The sequence below is a fragment of the Colius striatus genome, chromosome 10 (genome assembly GCF_028858725.1).
Source record: "Colius striatus isolate bColStr4 chromosome 10, bColStr4.1.hap1, whole genome shotgun sequence".
Classification (NCBI taxonomy): Eukaryota; Metazoa; Chordata; class Aves; order Coliiformes; family Coliidae; genus Colius; species Colius striatus.
Window position 1 is genome coordinate 1,195,619 of NC_084768.1, and position 12,639 is coordinate 1,208,257.

The 12,639-nt window shown below is 42.0% G+C and overlaps 1 long non-coding RNA gene across 1 annotated transcript; it reads left to right on the top strand.

The window, feature by feature from the left end:
- Window positions 1-3,582: 3,582 nt before the first annotated feature.
- On the top strand, window positions 3,583-11,610 carry LOC133626293 (uncharacterized). Its single transcript, XR_009819390.1, has 3 exons — window positions 3,583-3,637; window positions 7,292-7,371; window positions 11,320-11,610. It is a non-coding gene; the product is annotated as an uncharacterized LOC133626293 (long non-coding RNA).
- The last annotated feature ends 1,029 nt before the right edge of the window (window positions 11,611-12,639 follow it).

The following is a 12,639-nucleotide window of genomic DNA, read 5'->3' on the forward strand; positions in this document are numbered from 1 at the left end:
TTTTGTTACCATGGGGTAGATTTTAATGTATCTGACCCAAAGCAGAGTTACATTTATAGGCCTGCTGAGACATAGGGTTCAAACCACAGCAATGGGAACCTTTCAGCTGATGCCCTTGGGCTTGTTCGTGTTGATTCTCAAGACAGCAGCCTGATGGGTTGCAGCGTGTCACTCGTGGCCAGCAGCACGCAGACACCGATCAGTCAGCGAGTGGAATCTCACTCACTGATTTTTCCCCTCAAGTAACTCACACTTCCAAGTGTCCAGTCGACCCCTGCTCTTGCTCAGAAAGTCAAGTCCCGTCTCTGGTTCCCGTTGGCAGGACCAGGGATATACAGATCGCCTAAAGTTGTCTTCCTGTGTTGTGGCTGATTGCTTAAGAGCACAGAAGTGCAGCACAGCCTTCACCCTTGTGATCCTCAGGCAGCAGAGACAAAATACCTGCGGAGTTGCTCTTGCACTGTTCTGCTCTCGACCTGTCAGTCTCAGAGCAATGGCTGACAAAGCAGAAATGGGGCTTTGGGGGGTTTTAGCTGCAGTGAATGCAGCGAGAGAGAGCAGTTGATGTGCACAGATACATTTCCACACTCACTGGGCTCTCAGAACACAAGGCTTTGATGTTCAGGCTGGAAACTCTGTTTTCCCTGCTTTGTGCTGGGGGCAAGTGCTTTGTTTTAAGTTCTGATCCCTTTTATTTCTTCTTCTAGAAATCCAACTGAGCCAGTGAGCAGAACAGCAGAAGTGGTAAGGAAAATCACAATCTCCTACCTTTTCTGCACATGGCACTGAATTCTAAGCACTCCAGCCTTGTATGAATGGTCCAAAGATTGACTTGGTGTATTTTCCATTAAAACACAGTCTCTGCTGTAAGCACAGTGTGTTTGGCTCAGCAGAGCCCAAACTGCCTGTTGCCATCACTTGCACGGCTGTAGGGTGAGCCTCTGATGTGTGTGTGTGTGCCCAGCGGTGCGCTGTGTTTCCTTTGAAGTTGCCAGAAGGTTTCCTGTGGGACCTGGTGTTGCACAGCTGGGCTGTGCTGGCTTTGGGGCTGTGGGACCTGGTGTTGCACAGCTGGGCTGTGCTGGCTTTGGGGCTGTGGGACCTGGTGTTTCACAGCTGGGCTGTGCTGGCTTTGGGGCTGTGGGACCTGGTGTTGCACAGCTGGGCTGTGCTGGTTTTGGGGCCGTGTCGGTTCCGGGTTTGCACAACTGAACCTGCTGCTGTGTTCTACATCTCTCTGTGGCCGGCAGGAGGGATGTTTGTACAGGTTGTTGTGTGCTTGCTGTTTCTTGCAGTTCATATTGTTTGGTGTGTAGCTTTTGCCATTTTCACACTGTATCAGGTAGCTTTTTGTTTTGTTTTAAACAGTTTGGGGTTTTTCTGCCCAATGGCTTTTGAAAAAGTAACCCCAAACCACTGCAGAACCACTGCTGGGACACTTGGTCCTGTTCCTCACCTTCTGGGGGGTTCAGGCCAACACCAAACCCAACCTATGCCCCACATTTTGAGGAGAGATTGCCCCTGGGTGGTTGGATCAGGTCACTTGAAAAGCTGTTAGGGTGGCTGAGTCTAGGAACTCATGAGCTCTGGCTCTGTATTCTGTGAAGAACACAGGCTGGGATCCTCATGGAACGGTATAGAGTCAAGTTAAGATGGAATGCTTCAGGTGTGTGGGTCTGAAAACACTAAGCCCAAATCTGGCATTGGTAATTCTGTCACTGTTTGGTGACTTCTGCCAGTTTTGGGCATGGATGTCTCTCCTGGTGAGTCTGATTTAGTGGAACTGGCCCAGTGACCCCAGGTGTCCATGTAGTGCATTTATGCAGACCATGTTTCTAGTATTGATCTAATTCAGATGGCTTTTATTTCTTGGAAACAGTTCTTTTTGTTTATGAGCAGGTGTAAAAGCACAAATGCCACATTCAAAGGTAAGGTGAACATTCTTCTAGGCTGGTGTGTTCAGTTCTGTCAGTTCTGGACTTGGGTAAAAGCTCTCCAAGGGATGTGCACACGTAAATCTTTCCGAAAAGGACGGGAACAGGAGGTAAAGCAGCTCCAAACTGCTCCTTACTCTGACCTGTGAGAAGCTGCATCTCTTTGAATGCTTCTGTGTCTGAAGCCAAATTGCAGCAAGCAAAACCACCTGCCCTGACTCTGAAGTTGTGGGTCCTTGTCATGCTGCAAAATGGAAAGAGCGACGCTTGCCTACATCTCAGTGGCGTGTGCTTTGAACGGCTTCTCCTTCAGATAGTCTGGAGCCCAAAAATCATCTGACAAAGACTGGACAGTGTGATTATTTTCTGCACGTAGCTTCAGTCCACTTGGAGGGAAAGTGGATTAGTTGCACAGGTCTTTAGGTATAATGCATCAGCAGAGGCAAGGGGTTTGAGTGCCCAAGAGTGCTCACAGGAGTTTCATGGTGGAGCTGTGTGATCCCAACACGGAGGGCGCGATGCTGACAAGAGATGGGAAATACGCCATCGCAGCCACTAATGCGTAAGTGTGGCATCGATTGCACTGGCCCAAAAGTGAGCGAGAGGAGCCGTGTGTGCGTGTGTGAGAGGCAGAGCAGCCAGGCTGGCCAGCATCTGTCCTTGGGAGGGAGGCAGCAGTGTCACTGGATCTTCCCCTTCCAATCTGCCCTCCTTTCGAATATGAAAACGGTGCTCTCCTGCCGTTCCTGCCCTGGAAGTTGCTTCATCTGGTGGTGTGCCAGGAGTCTGCATTTCTGCCAAAGAGTTCAGTGCTGTTTACTGGGGAGTCCTTCTCTTGGAAAGCTCCTTTTGCCTCTGGTTGATGTTTCAAAGGCTTCTGGCCAAATGTAACCGCTGGCTGTTGGCTGGAGATTTCCTCCCGCTCTGCCTTTGATCAGATCCCAGGTGTGAAACAAGCTGAAGTTGTGCTGTTGCTCTGATCTGCAGAGATACTGCTGTGTGCTGACAAGAGTGGCTGTGTGAAAAAGGGACGGGAGCCCTTGTGGGTTTCTGTCACAGGCCTCCTTCTGCAGCAGCTGTTTCTTCCTTTTCTAAAATGCAATTACTTGGAGACTGAACTTCTCATGAGCCTGCATTCTGCACTGACCCCCTGGCAGAGCAGAGGTGGGATTCATGCCGTGGATTTCTAGCTGTCAAGAAAGGATTTTACTAGTCTGAGAGGACCCCACTCTTCCTCCAGGGCAGCTTTTGCTACAAAAAAAGAATGAAAAACCTCCCTTCTTGCCACAGGAGCCATCCTCCTCCTCCTCTTCCTTCTCCTGCTTCTCCTCCTTCTCCTGCTTCTCCTGCTTCTCCTTCTCCTTCTCCTTCTCCTTCTCCTTCTCCTTCTCCTTCTCCTTCTCCTTCTCCTCCTCCTCCTCCGGAGACATTTTACAACGGGAGGAATCCTGTTTTCTTTCACTTGCCGAGAAATGTTCTGTTTTTTCTTGGGGGTGGAGGGTGGCAAGAATGTTTTCTCCCCATTTCTTAAAAGTGAAGCAAAAAGTTAAGGCATGTTTACTTTGTTCTCTACTTTTCTCAGTCTGCTACTCTCCGTGCTACCTGGTTGTCCACTCTATGCCATTAGTGCTAGAACCCCAACTAAAGGAGGAGAAAGTCTGTGTTGGATTATGGAAAGCTGTTTCACTCTATATAATTAAAAGGTAACTTGTGTATTTCTGTAATTAACGATGAAGTTGTACTGAACTCTGCAAACTGCAAAAGAAAACTAGGAAATTAACCTGACATGGCTTAAAATTGCACTGTTTTCTGTTGTGTTGCTTAGAAGTAGCAGAACGTCAGTTCTCACTAAGTACATTGATAGACTGATGAAGTAACAACAGCAGAGACGTATTTTGAAGTATCTGTTCTAGCTTAGATTATTCCGTGTCAAGTACTGTGTGCAGTTTCTCAGCATGTGGCTGCATTTTTAAGTTTTTTAAGCAGTAAAAGCTTACTGTAAGGATTTTTATTGACAGCCTCAGCTTCTGCATTTCTGAGGCTATTGATTTATCTGATTATTAAGGGTTTCAGAAAGAATAAAGTAGGAGGGAATTGGGTAATGTAATGCTAGTGTTGATATTTATATCCTTACTAGTGGAGACATTCAACAGAAATGTACTTAGAAGCATTTAATATACTGCAAAGTAGTTTAATTGATCGTTTATTGTGAATGGGGAAAGATCAGGAATTTCAGACAGGCATATTTTTATGTGGAAGTGAAAAACTCCCCAGGAGTTTGCTTAGCATTTTAATCTTTTTTAGTTCAGCACTGCAGTTACATTGGAGTCGCTGGTGCGTGTCGTGCTCACACTCTGCACTGCTTGAAAGTAACTTGTTTGTATGCTTCTATCCTTGCAGCTTCCCTTCTCAAAGTACATGTTACTGACACCCCTTTGTCGTTTTTCCCTCCCCTCTGAACAGAGCTAAAGGATGAGGATCCAATAATATGGGGAAATTCAGCTCGAGATTTGCATGACTTCAAGTTTCCCAGAGTCTGACGTTTCCTTCAGACCCCTTTTTCACGGGAATCAGAATTTTTCAGGGAGAATTGGTAGATACCAACCATCAATTTGTGTAGACTTGTCAAATTATCGCAGAAGGCTGTTTGGTTTCTCTGTTACTTGCCGCAGTAGATGCATATACCACAACCAGCCTATAAAATAAGGCTTTTACCAGTTGTACCAGTGGGTGAGGGTGTTTGTCTTGGTGTTCTGAGTCCTTGCATCATTTGGCCATAGCTACAAGTTGTGACCGTTTTCTTTCTTGATTTGATGTTTCACATTTAGTCTCAGTGCTTAGGAAGTAGGTGTGAAACACGACACATGCTAATTTCTCCAATTTCTAAACTATTCTTCTGCCATCGGTTTTGATTAATGTTGTTTTTATTGACTTACTTTAAAGTAAAAGGACTGAAAAGGTGAATGAATACCAGTGCACCTGGAAATAGTGAATAAAGGCTCTTTATGTCAAAGAGGGGAGTCAGCAGAGTGCAGGCTGGGAATAGCACATTTGGCATTGCACAAGTTCTCATAAAGCTGACATGGGCAAAATAGGAATGTGTGTGTTATGGTGTACAACAGCCACAGCATATTGCAGTAAATGGAAGGATTTGGGTTATATCAGGTGGCTTGCAGGCACGCTGGCTGGCACAGAAGCATAAAAACTGTGTGTATAGACAAATACGAACCTCGCTCAAGTTACACTGCACACACATCCAGCACAGAGCAGTCCAGGAGGAGTAATGTCAAGCAGATAGACGATACCATCCCAGCAAGAGATCTGTGAAAGAAGTGGGGGAAGATAGTGACAAGTTATTTTTGCATTTTTCAGAGGCTCTACTAGCACTAAATCAAAGCCAATTCACCTCCACAAGCAGGCAATTGAAAAGAAACTGTTTCTATAATACCAACTTGTCAGCAGTATGACTTGGTTAAATCCTCTGCTCTAGCAAAGAGGGAAGCTGGTGTGTGTCTCACCTGCCCTGCTGCTTTCTGAGCAAGCCTTTCCTAACGCTGGGATGGATTTTCACGGCTTGTGTTGAGATCTGGGTCTCGAAAGTGACAATTGGTTTTGTGGGCATTCATTTTTAATTAAACTTCTTTTGTTAATACTTTTGAAATTGACTTCTAATGGCTCAAAAATGTATTAATATAGCAGATATGTAAATGTTTAATTTGGTGTTATGCATACACAGTAATTGCTTTCCATGATGGTTCTTGTAGAGGGAACGAACTCATCCTACGATTCTATTCTCATGGAAACATTCTTTTATCCAGAAATAGGAAGCACAAATTAATTACTGAATTATCACTTCAGAAAGAGAAACTTTCCTTCTGCCTTTCATCAGAAAACGTAAAAATGCCACTGCATAACCATAGCTCTGACACCTTGCATGTATCTTTCCAAGGTTGCCCTCAACCTTAACATTTGCAAAGTCACGTAGAAACACAAACAAATTTGTATTTGCCAACATTTTTAGCACAACTCTGCTCAGAAGCTTTGGTGGGTGGTGGGAAGCAAGGAGGGTCATGCTGTTTGGAAGTTCCCTATGTGGCAGGGGTTTTTATTTACAAAATTAGGCAACTAAAAGCTAAGTTGCAGTTTGTGCAGCTTAAATGAGGATTCTTTTGTGCCTGGAGTTGGAGATCACAAGAAGGTCACTCCAGTACTTAGCCCACACCATGCTGATAGTGCATACAATAAAATGTACTTTCATACTGAAAAACCACAATGTATTTCCTTTTATCTTTTCACTAGGTTTTAGATATTTCCAGCTGTTCTGAATCACTGACATGAAGCTTTCAAGCTGTGTCTTATTATGAAATGGGAAATGTTGAACCTGTAAATCCTTATGACTGAATACAGGATGTCCCACTAAGCAGCACGTTTGTCTTTGATTCCTTTTTCACTGTCAGTGTGTTGTTCCTGTGTATTTGCAGTTACCGTATTTCATTAGTAACTACTTTAGTCCTGTGGAATTTTGATAGTACCTTGACATCCTTGCCCGTGTCTCAGTTGTTTGTGCTGCAAGACAAGCAAGACAGTCTTGTTCAGACATCATGATGAGTTGATAATAAGAGGAATGAAGCAAAGAAGAAAGGAATAAACGGGCCTAAGAGCTTACTGTACCATGTTGTGGCTGCAGAATGTGTTAGATTTTTCTCCTGCATAATTCATTAGAGAATGTCATTCATTAGAGATTGTTAGAGAAGACTTGCTTACTGTGAGTTCAAAATGTTGTGGTTAAGAATGTCTGTTTCACACAAACCTCATTTGCTTAATTGGTAAAACAGGGGCAGTATGTCCAAATATTTGAAATTTCTCTGTCACTTTGGATTCTGGAGTGTTGGTGCAGCACCATTCATGCTGAACCATTCATGTCTTGACTGCTGGCCGTGCTGTCATGAGAGTGCTGCAGCGTGCTGTGCGACTGTTTCAGAGACAGTTCTCAAACCTGTTGGCCATCTGTGATGTTCAGCCTTTAGTGCTACACGTGCTGTTTCCGTTAGGTTCCCAGTAGAGGGCAACACACGCTGATTTTTGAGTGTAAGACATTTTCTTATCTGTTTCGCAAGGCAAAGAAACAGCAGTCCTTGTCCTGAGCTCTTCGAAACTGATTTACTGAGCATAGTAAATCTCGTTATGTCGAGCTGCTGTATTACAAGTGTCGGGATATGAAACCAGGTACTGTAGTGCTCACTCACTGACACTGGGATCATTTCTCACTAGAAATCTACTGAGTTGGATTTTTGCTGCATAGTGTTTGAGGTTAAATAGATTTTAAATATATATATGCTGTGACTTTCTTTTTATAGCTTGACTGAGTTTCAACATGAAGATTTTGGGCAAGATAAAACTGGACAGGCTGTACCAGACAGTTTACAGTCCTGCACAGGTATGTTGCATATAGTTGTTACACTAACCTTAGGAGGTTTAAGCCTACTTCTCTTTGGGTCCCAAACAGGCCACAAAGATACCTTTATAACCCCTCTTTGTCAAGACAGCTCTTCTGTATGTCTGGCTCCATCAGCCTCTGGGGAGCCACTGTACCAAGCTCTTGCTAATGTCATACTCTGCTCAGTTGTGTCCCTGATGTGTTGTAAAGGGTGTCGGGAAGGACAGCCTTGGGCTGTTTCCCAGTATGGAGAATAAATTCTCAGTGTTGCTTTATACAAGTTAGTTTTGTACCTCAGAAGCCCTTGGTAGTATAAGACCTCACATTTTCTGTTGGCAGTTTTCTTGCTACAGTGATCTACGTATGATGAAATTGTCCCTCTCTGGGAAGGTAGTCCCAAAGCTATGTGAATACCTACTTCAAAAGGCAAATATAAGATGTGGGGAGGAAATGGATGAAACATACAAACCAGTAATAAGAGTGAGATTTGGCTTAGGGATTTTTCTAAGTTAGTATTATTTTTTCTTTCTTCCCTCTGCAATTGAAAAATAAACTCACATTCCGTGCAGTTGGCTTCTTCATGTCTGTTTGTGCACGAGGAAGGCTGTCTGATTTGTCAGTATATGCAGCTTGGTCTGGTTTTTATTTTAAGCAAATATTTTGACATGTTTGCCTCTTTTCAAAGCTGACTGAATATACTCTGAGTCACGTCATTTTATCTAAAAGTTCATTTACTACTAGAATCTGTCCCAACATTAATACCTGCCAGTTTCCATCTCTGTATAGCTGTAGTGCGTATGATGTTGTCCATCCTTTTATTTTTGCAAGACAGCAGTTCAGCTTTATTTAGGAATGACCTAAATGTAGCCAGTTGATGATCTACTTCATTGTGCTGCTTTAAAGCAATAGAAATTAGTGTATTTTCCCAAATCTTTACTATATTAAGAGACTGAAAGGATGAGGAAACTTTGAAATTGGACAAGAATTAGTACAAGTGATGGTTTAAAGTGAAATTTTATGCCAAAGAGAGAGCAGCCTCAGGTACTGTGTAGAGATCCATTCTTCAACAGTAAGAATACATGTCTGTGAGCAAGTCTGATAATTCATTACTTCATTGGTTGTTAATCTTCAGTGAAATTTGTTGTTGCTTTTAAAAACAACAAATCAGATTGAGTGTTCTCAGCTGACGTTATTTCTGGTGTCTGTAGTGTTTATTGTGCTGTGCTGTTTCTCTCTCTAGAATGTTTGGGATATCATGTAATCTGATAAAATGGATGCACATGTGCAGTTTCAGGGAGCTAGTTTAAAAGGCTGGGTTTTATAAGGATCTGAAGATGTACAGTGCCTCATTTTTTTTTAACTACAGTAAAGAAATCCTGCATTAGATACTTGTCTTTTGATGTTTTTTGTATATTTATATCTAAAAAGCAGATATATTGCTATACTTTTCTTCTTAAATTAAGACATCATTTGCACTGATGTTTCCTCAGTATGTATGAAACCCTGTGTAACTTCAGTTGGCTGATACTCAAAATAAATCTATCAGTCCTTCATGTGATAGACTTATGCAATAATTACATGCATGTGTGTAAATGTTCCTACTAAGCATATGCACATATTTTTCTCACATAGTGTCAGTCCTCCTGGCAATATTATTAGTCTTGTATAAAATACTGTTGAGCTGATGCTAGTTTTATCCAAGTAACAACAGCATGTTTATATTTGCCTTGACAAGCCTACCAACTCTGATGTGTGCATCAAAGTGAACTCTTTTCTAAGCTGTGTTCCTTTTTGAACACCCCTGAGATTTTGAAAATACCCTTTTGTTCAGCATTCTGAGATTATGTGTCAGTGATTGTGTATCATATGCTTGGCTTTCCATTTATTGATATGCAGGTCATAGGTAGCACATCAAATGGAAAAGCTTTACTCTAAGCCTCATAGTGTGGTTACCATGGACCCAGGTAGAGCTCTTTTATTTTAAATACCAGCAAAGGAGACTGCCCTTACCTGCTTTCACAAGATATTTATGGGAACATGATTTTTTGTTTCCCTCCTCTCTTTATAACTGTATATTAACAGTGCTGACGCTTTTGTCTCTTAGCAGCTCACTGTCATAGCAGCCTGCGTCAAAGTAACACTTCTTGCATAGTCATTGTATAGATGCAGAAAAAGAGACAATATCTAAAGGAAAATAAATCATTAAACTGTAGTTTTTAAATGTTGTAATATCGTGGTGCAGGGAGGAACGTGGTTGGGATAAGGGTCACTCACTGGAATTCCATTTACTCCATTTATTCCATTTACTGCCTTGGCAAGAAGTGTCAAAGGAGGAGTAAAAGGTTGCAGTCAGTGCTGTCAGATAACATAACTGTGAAGCAGAAGTGCACTGACTTGGATTTACTACCGAAAGTATTTGAAGAGAGAAGCTTTACCGTAACAGTGCAGACTGACGGCCCGATGAACAAAGAAAGAAACATTTGCTTTGGACTCTGATGATACAGTAGATTTTTTTTTTAATCCTTCTGCTAACTGCACTCAAAACAAGGTTCATCTCAATTGTTTTTTTGGGAAATCAGATCTTTAGATGTGCACCGTAGCCATTTCTAGAATTTGATGGGTTTCAAGAAGAAAGTCTTTGCTGCCAAAGGCTCTGGAGGCTAGAGGAGGTCAAACATTTCCTGTATTTTTTTCTAAAGCGTGGCCCGATCGTTAAAGATTTCAGCATCTTACTGTTGGAATAACAAGTGGGGGCTGTTCCTGCTGTGTTGTCCTAATTACACATCTGTTTATGCTAAGTTAATAATGAGTGTACAAGCAGGACACACAAATTACTGCACCAATTATATATTGAGGGAGAAAAATCAAGTCTTAATTGAAGTTTAAGAAAGAGAAAGGGTGGGGTTTAATCCCACTGCTTCCATTCGGAATTGTTTTGTACTATATTTGCCTAACAACATAAAGTCCTCAGGCTTGCACACAATACCGTAATTCTCCAAGGAAAATAGTGAGAAAAAAATATGTTTCTTGGTGTAGCAGCTTTCACATGCCAGTGAGGAATTCCAGTTCTGTGAGAAAAACCGCTGCAGACTGTTCTATGTAATGCAGAGCTCAGTTTCCACATTGGTGTCAACTTTCTTTGGATTGACCGTCCTTTCGTGTCTAACTCAGTGCATTAAGACTTTTATTTCCCTTGTTGAGTATTGTTGCATATGTTGTATCAAGTTTGTCCGTGTACATTCTGGTTTCTTCATTTTTCAACATCCTGATACTCATTCATAGCACTTAGGGCACTGAAAAGAAGTAAACTAGCCTGCGTTCATAGAGAAATGTTGGGGTGGAGAATATGCCCAGTTCAGAAGGCTACCTGATGAGAAGTTCTTTCACAGGCAATGGAGGAGACACAAGGCTTCTCTGGGAATATTTTGAAGTGAGCTTTCTAATAAGCTGAAAAAGATGATGTTTAACATTTACCTTCAAAATGTGAAGCTTCTACCATTCTCCCAAGTCCTCAAGTTCTATGAAGCAGGAAAGAATGGAGCTGCCATTGACTGTATAGCAAAACACTGTAAAATGTAGTCTAGTCCTCAACATAAGCATGTAGTTCTTGTGCAAGGGATGCAAAAGCGGGCTTTCACTTACAGCCATCTTAAACTCATTTTCATGGTTTCTGGCTGCTCATTAGACATTTCACGTGCTCTGCAAACATGAGCCACGATGATGCTCTTCATGTGGTGAAATAAGTCTTTTTACTACAAGTCTGTTCTCTGCTATTACCAGTTCACTCCCATTTCAGCCCTCGCTGGAATTCGTTGTGTTGTATGTTTTGAATATTGTGCCACGTCTTCATAGCTGTAATCTTCTAATTGCAATATTTCTCACGGCTCAGAGGAGTGAGTGATTCTGTGAGCATAGAAGCAACTGCATATTTTTCTGTGTTTCTAACAGACCGAGAAGGAATGAGTGATACACCTGAAACTGAGGAGACTGGAGGAACTTGTGATTCCTGGCAGAGTGGCCTGTGGGCACAAGTGAAAGACAAGTTAATGAAATATTTGCATCACAGCAACATTTTCCCAGAAAGCATCCCACGTAAATTTGATTATCTGCACAAGGACTTACTGATGCAACAGTACAACCTTCATGCAGCAGTGCACCAGCCAAAAGAAACCAGAACAGAGAAAAATATCACTGAGTTTAAAAGTGCTAGTGGCCTTGGGTCTTATGAAGTGACAGTTCTGGGTAAGTATTTGGTAGCTGGGCTTCTGAAAAAGGTTAAGCAAGAGCAGTATAAAATCATAGCTTTTGCCGTGTTAGCTTGGGAGCAGCTTGAAGGTTCATCAGAAACTGAATGGGTTTCTCTGAACTGATCGGTTGATTCTGAGTAATTCTTGAAGCTTAAATAAAATGATTGGCATGCTAGATTTTTGTTGGACTTGTGATTTAGGATGGGTTTTTTTACCAGAATGCTGTAATTCTCATTACAAATACCTTCAAATGAAATGTTTCTGCCATCACTTGTGATATCAGCACAATTTTGTGTGTATCATTTGAAGAATATGTGTAGCCCTTAAGCTTTTGGTTACTGCAGTTAGAGGGAGGTCCTGTTCACTAGTTCAACCAGTCTGCCATAATCAGGTGAATTATTCAGTTGCACTTGATTGTCAGCTGACTTTTCTGCTGGATGGGTATTCACCAGAAACAAGTTAGTGTTCTTAAAGGGAAAGGGACAACTATGAATGCTTCTTTGGAGCTTTAGTCTCAAGGTGTTTTTTGAGCACTGTTGCTCCTAAAGTGCCTTTTTTTCCATGCTAGAGTTAAGGGCTGTGCTTTAGCCCTGCTCATCAACTGCTCTCTGCTGCTTCTGGGTGGCACAAAGGGGCTGTTGATTGATCTTTGTTAAGATACAAATATACAAGTATCTGCTTACTAGTGTTACTGTGGAATCTTAATCTGTTTGATTTTGTTTTCCTACTAAAAGGAGAATGAAATTGCCCAGCTACAGATCCTTATGTTAAGCTCCCATAACTTAGTTGTTTCCATTGTTTGCTAAGGGAGATTTGCAGGGAAGGTTTTTGAATATTTACAGTCACTGGAATCCTGACACTGAAAATATACAAGATGAAGGAAGCACAGGTATTGCACTACATACACACTGGTTCTACAGTGAATTCTTCTGTCCTTGTAGTAGTGACAAGGTTTAGAAGGAGTGTGAAATGGCTTCCAATGTTGGTTTAGTACTTTCTGAGCTAACAGCACCATTAGCTT